This window comes from Anser brachyrhynchus (assembly GCF_964034855.1).
Source record: "Anser brachyrhynchus genome assembly, chromosome: 2".
Classification (NCBI taxonomy): Eukaryota; Metazoa; Chordata; class Aves; order Anseriformes; family Anatidae; genus Anser; species Anser brachyrhynchus.
This window is the reverse complement of record NC_137695.1, coordinates 78,049,483-78,060,601: the sequence shown is the minus strand read 5'-3', so window position 1 is coordinate 78,060,601 and position 11,119 is coordinate 78,049,483. Positions and strand designations below refer to the sequence as shown.

The 11,119-nt window shown below is 40.7% G+C and overlaps 1 protein-coding gene across 21 annotated transcripts in view; it reads right to left on the bottom strand.

Annotated features, from left to right (window-relative positions):
- Positions 1 to 3,471: 3,471 nt before the first annotated feature.
- The window catches only part of LOC308190633 (uncharacterized protein), a 288,343-nt gene continuing 280,695 nt past the window's right edge, over positions 3,472 to 11,119 (bottom strand). For all 21 annotated transcript variants that reach the window (XR_013947387.1, XR_013947388.1, XR_013947389.1 and 18 more), the window contains 2 exons: positions 5,423 to 5,537; positions 3,472 to 4,864 (listed from right to left, as the gene is read on the bottom strand). The gene's annotated coding sequence lies outside the window, so the exon portion shown is untranslated. The remainder of the gene's footprint in view (positions 4,865 to 5,422; positions 5,538 to 11,119) is intronic.

Below are 11,119 nucleotides of genomic sequence, written 5' to 3'. Positions count from 1 at the left end.
TTGAGACCACGATGCACAAATGATATTACTTCTACTCCCATAAAACTTGAGCATTTAAATAGCACTACGTAAGTTAATGCAATTAAGCCAAGATATAAACAGAGTGAAAAAAAAATCATTAGTAGCATAAATATTTTATTAAATAGATGTTTAGATAGATTTTCTGAAGAAGCTAAAGACAGCAAAAAAGTCATTACATTCATTAGTACCTATGGCTATTAAGATGACATTTTAACTAATGATCATTATTTCAAGTTTATCTTGAATGTAGAAATTAAAGATTCTCTTTTTAAAATATAAATTCCATTTCATACACTCAGATCCTTTGAATTACATTCCTAGCATGCAAATTCTCATTAAATTAACATTTATCTACCTAACCTACCTCCCAAAGAAGTCGTCTTAATTTCCAGAGGCAAGAGTGCTCTACTAAAACATCACAAATATATGTTGAAAAGATCAGAAAACAGCAGTAGTTCAGAACGCTCAGTAGAAAAAAATAATTCTACTACATGGACACAATAAGATGCCCTTCATAGAAAAGGGCAGAAAGACACAAAGGCAAGAGACGACGTGTCAAAATCTGAGCCCAATACTGTTTGCTAACTTCAATTAATTTATTTCTAAAACCATATTCCATCTCATACTACGAAACATCACTATTACTATAAGCCCTCAAGGTACATAAACATGAGACAGAAAAGAAACCTCAAGAGCTCCAGTTGCAATGTGTCTGGGGAAAGAGCTGAAGTCAGATAAAAGGCAAAGAAAAACCATCAGCAAACCCCTGCAGGTATTTGGAATGGCCATTTCCCTAGAAAACTTCTTCCTGTCTTCTAGTAATAACTCCTTCATATCAACAATCTTTTTTGCTTGCAAGGCCAAAGCTCATCTGGAGCTCAATCTGGCTACTGCTGTTAAAGATAACAAAAAACGTTTCTACAAATACATCAACGCAAAAAGGAGGACTAAGGAGAATCTCTATCCTTTACTGGATGCGGGGGGAAAATTAGTTACAAAAGATGAGGAAAAGGCTGAGGTGCTCAATGCTTTCTTTGCCTCAGTCTTTAGCGGCAAGACTGGTTGTTCTCTGGATACCTGGTACCCTGAGCTGGTGGAAGGGGATGGGGAGCAGGATGTGGCCCTCGCTATCCATGAGGAAATGTTTGGCGACCTGCTACAACACTTGGATGTACGCAAGTCGATGGGGCCGGATGGGATCCACCCGAGGGTACTGAGAGAACTGGCGGAGGAGCTGGCCAAGCCGTTTTCCATTATTTATCGGCAGTCCTGGCTATCGGGGGACGTCCCAGTCGACTGGCGGCTAGCAAACGTGACGCCCATCTACAAGAAGGGCCGGAGGGTAGACCCGGGGAACTATAGGCCTGTTAGTTTGACCTCAGTGCCAGGGAAGCTCATGGAGCAGATTATCTTGAGTGTCATCATGCAGCGCTTGCAGGGCAACCAGGCGATCAGGCCCAGTCAGCATGGGTTTATGAAAGGTAGGTCCTGCTTGATGAACCGGATCTCCTTCTATGAGAAAGTGACGCGCTTGGTGGATGAGGGGAAGGTTGTGGATGTGGTCTACCTTGACTTCAGTAAGGATTTTGACGCTGTTTCCCACAACATTCTCCTCAAGAAACTGGCTGCTCGTGGCTTGGACTGGCGTACGCTTTGTTGGGTTAAAAACTGGCTGGATGGCCGGGCCCAAAGAGTTGTGGTGAATGGAGCCAAATCCAGTTGAAGGCCGGTTACTAGTGGAGTCCCCCAGGGCTCAGTGCTGGGGCCAGTCCTCTTCAATATCTTTATCGATGACCTGGATGAGGGGATTGAGTGCACCCTCAGTAAGTTTGCAGACGACACCAAGTTAGGTGCGTGTGTCGATCTGCTCGAGGGAAGGAAGGCTCTGCAGGAGGATCTGGATAGGCTGGACCGATGGGCTGAGGTCAACTGCATGAAGTTCAACAAGGCCAAGTGCCGCGTCCTGCACCTGGGACACAACAACCCCAAGCAGCACTACAGGCTGGGAGATGAGTGGTTGGAAAGCTGCCTGGCAGAGAAGGACCTGGGAGTACTGGTTGATAGGCAGCTGAATATGAGCCAGCAGTGTGCTCAGGTGGCCAAGAAGGCCAACAGCATCCTGGCTTGCATAAGAAGCAGTGTGGCCAGCAGGTCTAAGGAGGTGATTGTCCCCCTGTACTCGGCTCTGGTGAGGCCGCACCTCGAGTACTGTGTTCAGGTTTGGGCCCCTCACTACAGGAAGGACATGGAGGTGCTTGAGAGAGTCCAGAGAAGGGCAACGAAGCTGGTGAGGGGTCTGGAGAACAATTCTTACGAGGAGCGGCTGAGGGAGCTGGGGTTGTTTAGCCTGGAGAAGAGGAGGCTGAGGGGAGACCTCATCGCTCTCTATAGGTACCTTAAAGGAGGCTGTAGAGAGGTGGGGGTTGGTCTATTCTCCCACGTGCCTGGTGACAGGACGAGGAGGAATGGGCTAAAGTTGCGCCAGGGGAGGTTTAGGTTGGATAGTAGGAAGAACTTCTTTACTGAAAATGTTGTTAGGCATTGGAATGGGCTGCCCAGGGACGTGGTTGAGTCGCCATCCCTGGAGGTCTTTAAAAGACATTTAGATGTAGCCCTTAGGTGATATGGTTTAGTGTAGGACTTGTTAGTGTTAGGTCAGAGGTTGGACTAGATGATCTTGGAGGTCTCTTCCAACCTAGACGATTCTGTGATTCTGTGAAGTTTTGCGTTCTACTTACCTGTGGTTATTACCAGTTACATTCCTCATGGAGTTTTCAAAAGACTAGTTCTCAGATGGGAATGATTATTTATATGATTACATAAACAATACTGAAGTTTGCCTAGTTACTAACTACTAAATCAAATATAAACTTGCAACTTAAGTATCATAGTTTTGCTGTAGTTTCAACAGAAAGGGAGGATTGTTCATGTGCTTAGAGAGCAAGAAGGTTTACCACATGAACAGGATTTTGCTCCAAATCAGATGAACTGACATTAAAATACAAACAATCTTTCCCAGCTTCATGAAGTGAGATTCACCCAGTAAAACAATCTGGAGTGATTAAATGATGGATTTATTATTATTATTATTCCTGCAATGACTTTCAGTACTGACAGTACATTATTCAAAGTTGCTGGAGCACCTTTAAAACTAATCGTTACTAGTTCTCAGAAAGGTCCCAAATTCAGCCTTCCTAAACAAAACTCACTGATAAAAAAGTTCCCCCCCACCATGAGTTTTGTTTAGAAAGGCTGAATTTATTTCATACCTAATGACTAAATTTGGTAAAGCAAGCAGCTTCTTTTATAATTAAAAAAAAAAAAAAAACTCCCCAGTTTTTCCCCTTTGTAATGCCAAAGGGCCAGCAGAAAGTTTCTCTGGAAGACATACTTAAGGAAGACTGAATCACCAATTTACTGGATGAACAAAAAAAGGCTTTTTGAGTTCAAAGGTCAACTGTAGGAAAGTAAACAGTAAAGATAAGTTCTGGGAGACATTCCTTCCTTCCCTCTCTGCTAAACTTTGATGCTAGCATTGCTTTAGCACACTGAGTAGAATTGATTGAATGAAGAATTGATTATTATATGCCATGATATGTCATCCCTTAGAGGGGCAGCTAGAGATAGTAATATTGTTTCCCTAAATACTAAGTTTTGAATTCAGAGTATTGGATGTAAATATTTTAAGAAAAAGTGAGACGTGTTAAGGTTCTTACAAAAATAAGAAATTAAAAATCACTGAATCCAGTGGACTCCAGGACCCAGAGGATTCCTCCATTCTAGATGCTGAAGTCCAACGCGACATAGTTTCAGACCAGGGAGGACTCTCCTGTCCCTGTCCCATGGGTGCAGCTGTTCTTGTCCTGCTTGCAGTCAGAGGCAAGACTGAGCTCTGGTTCCAGAGAGACATGTTCAAACACACTCACAATACAACAACAGCCACACACAGAGAGGTGTCCCTACCAACGCCCACGTAAATGCCAACAATGCTTACTTTAACACTACAAACAAGACTTTAAATATTTTAGGCATGAAACAAAAAAAATCCAACAACAACAACAAACGACAAAAACAACTATAAGTAGCTTAAATAAGAAAATTTAGGTCAGAGGTTGGACTAGGTGATCTTGGAGGTCTCTTCCAACCTCGATGATTCTGTGATTCTGTGAAAAACAGAATCAAATTCAAGACCCAAAAAGGCAGCAATGTCTACCACACAAGAGCTTGCCAGGAGCTACTGCTGCTGAACGTCCTACATTCTGTTCTGTAAAATACAAGTGTTTTCTCCAAAAGTAAATATCCATTAATAGATTAGTAAACTTCTTCTCTATTAAAGCTCAGTGAGGTCACCTTATGCAGTACATGGTATTTATTAGTTTGGGCTGGAGTCCAGCCATGACAAGTGCAGGACAGCCAAGTAATGGAGTATCTATTGACTGGGCCCCTGAAATCTTTACATGAAGCTGAAACCCACAAGAGGAACTCAATTTCAATCCATCCAAATGAAATCATAACTTACTTTTTAAACCACAGACTCCTGGGGAACTAATCTGTCAACAAACGGCATAAGCACGCCTGCTTGCTGATAGGCCCATTATCCTAATACCGACTGAAAATGTTTGTAATCATTAATCCATACCCAGACAGATGTTTGAATTTGTCCATTAAAATTTGAAGACAGACAAGACCAATGGTCTCCTTGTATTATTTTTATTTTATTATTATTATTTTTTAAAAGCTACTAGCAAGCAGCCCAGGAGAGTTTCAAAATACCAAAAATATTGTGGCGATCCTCACCAGGAGCAATACCTTCCCATGAGTCAGCTACAGAAACATGGATTTTCTGTAACAAAAGAAAAAAAAATAAATAAAAATCTCCAACTAGATGTTCGGACAGAGTTTCTTTTGTAAAAGCTGTTCTAAAAGCCATTAAGTATGAAATATGGATGAAATATGAATACACATGATACTGATACACACATTTGGGAGAGAACTTAGGAAAAAAATAGCTCATTACAAAATTCCTTTGAGACTTGGAATCTGACCTTGTATATCAAACTTCAACTGAAAGAATTTTTAATACAACCAAAGTTATAAACTTCAGAAGCCAGAAGCTATAATGAAAATGCTGAGTGACCTGTACTACAGCAGCAAACACTGCTATAATCTAATTTCCCCTATGATTCAGAAATGAGTCTAATTTCTTACTCTTAACGGCATTCTACTCTGACCATTTAAAGCCTACTTATTAGATACAATATAGCAAGATACACTAAAAAGAATTTACCAATTAAATAGAATCATCTTATCTCTTTAACCTTTTTTCGCTCTGTCCCTGTTGTGAACTGACAACATTTTCTTTCCCCATGGAGCTCTTTATATTTTCTAAAGCAGGTGTTACCTCTTTTTAAAACCAGTCAGATCTTGAGGTCGAGAAAGGGAGGGTGACTGCACTTTCAAATACTGAGTACACAAATTAGTTGGAGAATTGAGGTGAATTGGACTTGATTTTTTTCCTAGAATTAAAACAGAAGTGAAGAGATTAGTGAAGCTTAGCCATTATTAGTGTTGGTAATTATTCATAGTGGTAGACATGACTTGAAAAGTAGTTTTGTTTTGGAAGCATATCCTTGTAGTTTATCATGCTAACACTAACAAAAACACCAAGGCATATTCAACCGAGTCTGTAAATTCCTGCAGAGTGGTGTCCCACTGAGCTCCTATTCAGGTTTCACCAGAATCACCCAGGTGGCAACCGACCATTCCTTGCCTTCAGAATCCACCTGCAGGTGGTCTGCAACCCCATGTCTGGATGGATGATTAACTCTTCATGCAGTGGTTCACAAAGTAACACTCTCACAAAAAAGTCTACCTTTCTTATGTTGTTCCACTTCCTGCTTGCACCTGCACAGAGATGCTCATGCCATAATAAGAAATTATCATTTTAATTTAGTTTTCAGTATCAATCAAATAGTTTTTAAAGCTAGTCTTGTTCAGTCTTGTTACTGAAACATCTTTTTATAAATTTTGGATCATCCTTGTTGACATTTTTGGTCAACAGCAATTTAAGTATGAGCCAGCAGCATACTGTGGCAGCCTAAAGGGCCAGCCGTATTCTGGGTTGCATCAGGCACAGCATGGCTAGCTGGCTGAGGGAAGGGATTGTCCTACGCTGCTCTGGTCCAGCCACACCTCAAGTACTGTGTGCACGTATGGGCACCAAAAGAGAAGAAAGATACACAACTATTAGAGAGTGTCCCCAAGACGAGGTCTACAAAGATGGTGAACGGTCTGGAGGGGAAGACGTGTGAGGAGCAGCTGAGGTCCCTTGGTTTGTTCAGCCCAGAGCAGAGCAGGCTGAGGGGAGGCCTCATGGCGGCCTGCAGCTTCCTCACGAGGTGAGCAGAGGGGCAGGCGCTGAGCTCTGCTCTCTGGGAACAGCAACAGGACCTGAGGGAATAGCATGGAGATGGGACAGGGGAGGGTCAGGGCAGGTGTTAGGAAAAGGTTCTTCACCAAGAGGGTGGTCAGGCACTGGGACAGGGTCCCTGGAGAAGCAGTCACAGCAGCAAGCCCACTGGTGTTCAAGATGTATTTTGATGACGCTCCCAAATATATGATTTGCTTTTTAGGTGGTCCTGTGTGGAGGCAGGGGTTAGATCCGATGATCCTTGTGGGGGGTCCCTTCTAACTCAAGATAGTCTATGATTTTATGATTCTTCAAATACAAGAGTAAGAGATAAAACCAACCATAGAATGGATTGGGGTAGGAAGAGACCTTAAAGATCACATAGTTCCAAACCCCCTGCCATAGGCAGGGACACCTCCCACTAGACCAGGCTACTCAAAGCCCCATCCAATCTGACCTTAAAGAGTTCCAGAAAGGGGTCATCCATAACTTCTCTGGGCCACCAATTCCACTGCCTCACTACCCTAATAGTGAAGAATTTCTTCCTAATATATTCCTAAGTCTACTCTTTTAGTTTAAAGCCTTGTCCTGTTACTACACTCCCTGATAAATGGTACCTCTCCAGCTACCTGAACGCCCCCTTTAGGTACTGAAGGCCGATATGAAGTCTCCACAGAGCTTTCTCTTCTCCAGGATGAACAACCCCAGCTCTGCCAGCCTTCATAGGAGAGGTACTTCCAGCCCTCTTGGTCATCCCCGTGGCCCTCCTCTGGACTAGCTCTCACAGGTCCCTGTCCTTCTTGTGCTGGAGCCCCCAGAGGGGCTCCCAGAGCTGGATGCAGTGCTCCATGGGAGGTCTTATGAGAGCAGAGCAGAGGGGGAAAATCACCTCCCTCACCCTGCTGGTCATGCTTCTTCTGATATGGGATAGTGTCCCTTTTAAAACATTCTGCTTTTATAAGGAAAAACAGACATGCCCTGCATAGAGTTGTGTTTATTTTAATCTCCCAAAGGGCAACTAAATAAAGGATGCCAAAGAGGTGAGCATGCACCCTTTCTGTCACCAACCTCAACTATACAGAGCTTTGAATCTAGCCACTTTGTCCAAGTGGAAAGTAGAACTTCCTGCATATTTTGATCAATTACTGTTTTTGTAGACCTAAAAGTATTTGAAATTTCATCAAAAGTTCTGGTTAAATATTAAAAAGTTTTTTGAAAATTCATCTGTTAAATTATTTTTTCCATCAAAACCAACTTTCCAAATGCATACGTGCAAGATGCACTCCTGCCTATGGTCAAATGCTGTACAACCTCTGCTGAAAATTGACATGAAGGACCTGGGAGCTGTGGGAGTACCAGAGGCTGCAAATGCTGTGATGATCAAAGAAACTTCATTGAATTAAAGGGAAAACAAAGTAGCTGCCTGCATGGTGTCAGGGCCAGACTTGCGTTTAAAAAGACCTGCTTTTGAAGTTTGTCTTCCTCAGTTTCTCTAGTGAACCAACAAGCAAAAACATTTTTTTTTCCAGTTTCTATTTGAAGAAAACCTGGTTGAGTTTAAGAGCCTTCTAATCTTCTTTGGGAGCCCAGTGCAGATCTTGGTAGATCTGCTTTAAAATATTTAAATCAGGATCATATTGCAGCCATTGAAAAGGAGGAAGGAGATCTGTGTTAGATGGCTATCTGGTGTGATCTGGTATGACTAGCTTTAGAGCTGTGAGATAAAATGTTAGATAAAATGTTAGATAAAATGCTGGGCTGGGATTCTAAATACAATTAAATTCCTGACACTGCCTGGACTTAAGGTCGCTCATTGTGTGTCAAGTCGCTGGCTGCAGAAACATGACAGCATTTCCATCTTCCCAAGAGGTACAGTAGAGCTGAAAGATACAAGAATGGGCAAAGAAAGGAAACAGATAACATTAAGTCTTCGCAGCATCAATGGTGTTGCAAGGTTGTTATAGTATGGAACTATAACACTTTGGTGCATGTTATGCAGGCACAGTATTCTCATTCATATCTGATACTCCATGGCTGAAAATGTAGAAACAACAAAAAGGAAGGTTTAAGACTGACAATAGCTACAAATATTGACTGATTTACACCTTAGTCTAGAGTCACTACATTACATAGAGACATCAGATCATGTTTGTTATCACCAATCTGATCTCTCATGACCCACAAAACTCCCTTTCCAGAACAAAACCGCACATTTTATACTTCCTTTTTAGAAAGTGTGAAGACTCAGAAAATCTCTCATAGTCCAAATGCTTTCTTAAAAAAGCAAATATCAATAATGCAATTGCAAACTCAGTATCGGAAATGCAATGATGCAGTTCATATGTTCCAGTGTTTTAATATATGCACAAGGACTCATACACAGACAAGCAAAAAGTTTGAGTAATTTGACAGAATTCTAGTAAGAGATTAGCATACCTTAAATCATATAAGGGTTGTATCAACAAAAGTGCATCTTAACTGAATTGTATCACTAGGACATAGTGGAAGTGTTAAGCCACTTTCAAGTTATTTTTAGTCCGGGTTTTTATTTTGTTAAATAGGTTCAACTGCTCCTTTTTTAGCTCCAGGGTGTCTCATAATGAGCACCATAGCTATTATTAAATGATGTTTTAGCTTTCTCTAGCTCCTGTTTTCTCTCTTTGTGAAAGCATTAACAATTTCCATCTCAGAACACTAAAAATATTAGGCAAGATACCTGGAGGGATGGTGCACATAATCTTTCTACATAAACTACATGGGTTATACTTATCTGTGACTGTTAAGGTCTGTTCTTCCCTTACCCAGATAACTGTATCCTCTAACTATGCCTGGGTTTATGATTTTTATTTCCCCTCTAGGCAAGGACATTCTCTTTCATTTGAGTTTAAAAAATAAACAAACCCTCCACACCTACTCTAACTACTTATACAAAAAATAATCTTAGCAATCTTTAAAATGATGTGCAAGACTATCAAAGAGGAAGACAATTTTATGAAAGGACAATGCTCAGGTGCAGATGAAACTGTCAAGGGACGTGAAAGCAATAAATTTTCTCCCAACCACCTGTGTTGACTTTAACTACAGTACCAAAGTCACCTTGCCCAGGAGATGCTAGGAACAGTACCATCCACAACTGAGGATGAAAAAAACTAATTGTTGCTATGATACCTCCCCCAGTCAAAGCACAATAACTTATTACTTCTTTGTCTAAAATACAGAAGTTACAACTTTGTTGTTGTTAAAATAAGAATAATTTATTGCCAATTAAATTATAGCATTACAGTAAGAAATTACAACAACAAAAACATCTCCCTACACACCTTTTCTTCTTAGGCTCAGCTTCCCTCCTTCATTCCTACCTTTTCTACTTCCTAGGGAATAGGGGCTGGGGTCAGTCCGTAACAGCTCTTCTCTGCTGCTTCTTCCTCTCAGCTTTTTTCCCCTGCCCCACCATAGGTCCCTCCACAGGCTACAGACCTTCAAGACAAACCTGTTTCAGCATGGACTCTCCGTGAGCCAGAGTTCCTTCAGAGAACATCCATGCACTCCAGCATGGGGTGCTCCACAGGCTGCAGCATGGATGTACATATAGAAGCATCTTATTCACTTGTAAAAACATATTTAAATTGTAGTTTCTCTGCAGAGATTAAGCTAATAGTGCAGGTACACCTACTGTACTGTCAGAAAACATGTGACTATTTAGTTTATTTTCCTTGCGTGAGATACAGAAATCTGAAGTGTGTACTCAAAGTGTCTCTGGAAATTCAAAATAAGATTAAGGCACTGATGATTAACTCCAGATTGAATACACATGCATCAATGGAACATAAAATGAAAAAAAATCACCCATGTCAAATCCTTTGTTCTAAAATCTGTAATAAAGATCTAATTAAAAGACCAATGAGAAGTCTTCAGGAAAAAACAAAATGTTACCTTCAAATGGAATATGAATATTTTCTCCATGTCTCGGTGGCAAGTAAGATTGTAACAAAGCTCTCCGAAATACACTGATTTATGCAACTGCATAGTGTATCTACAGGAACAGTATATTACCAAGCCCACTGAATGAGAACACTTATTCTGCTTATTAAATAGCTGAAAACATCAATTCATCTATTGTATATACAAAGCAGCAGCAATAAGAAGTCAAAGGAAGAATACAGACAGAGAATGTTTTGACACTCAATATCGATTACAATCACATCAGGAAAGGTCCTTCCTCTCAAAAACTACTAAACTTGGCAGAAGCCAGGTGAAGTTTGTCTCAGTATATGCTCAATTTAAGTATGATAGGATAATTCATATTTACACATGTGCTTATATGTACTCTGAATAAGCCTACATTGCATGTTAAAAAGAAAAGAATTCAAAACTTCTCACTGATTTGAAAACCCTTGATAAAACTCACTTAAAGATCTCTGAATCAAATCCAACTTATGAGAAATTCAAACTAGCTTTTTACATACAACTGTAAGTCATTAGATCAAAACCATAAAAGAAATGTCAATTAAAGTAAGTGTAGCAGAATTAACTGGAATTGCTTTACTGTGTAGTACATTATTTAGAAAAAAAGGATTGAATTGGACTTCAGTGGTATATTTAGTCAGAGTGAGTCATGATGTAATGGGAGTAACAATGCAGTGGAAAATTCACATAGAAGCTTCTGCTTGTAGTTTTGGGGGATAATTC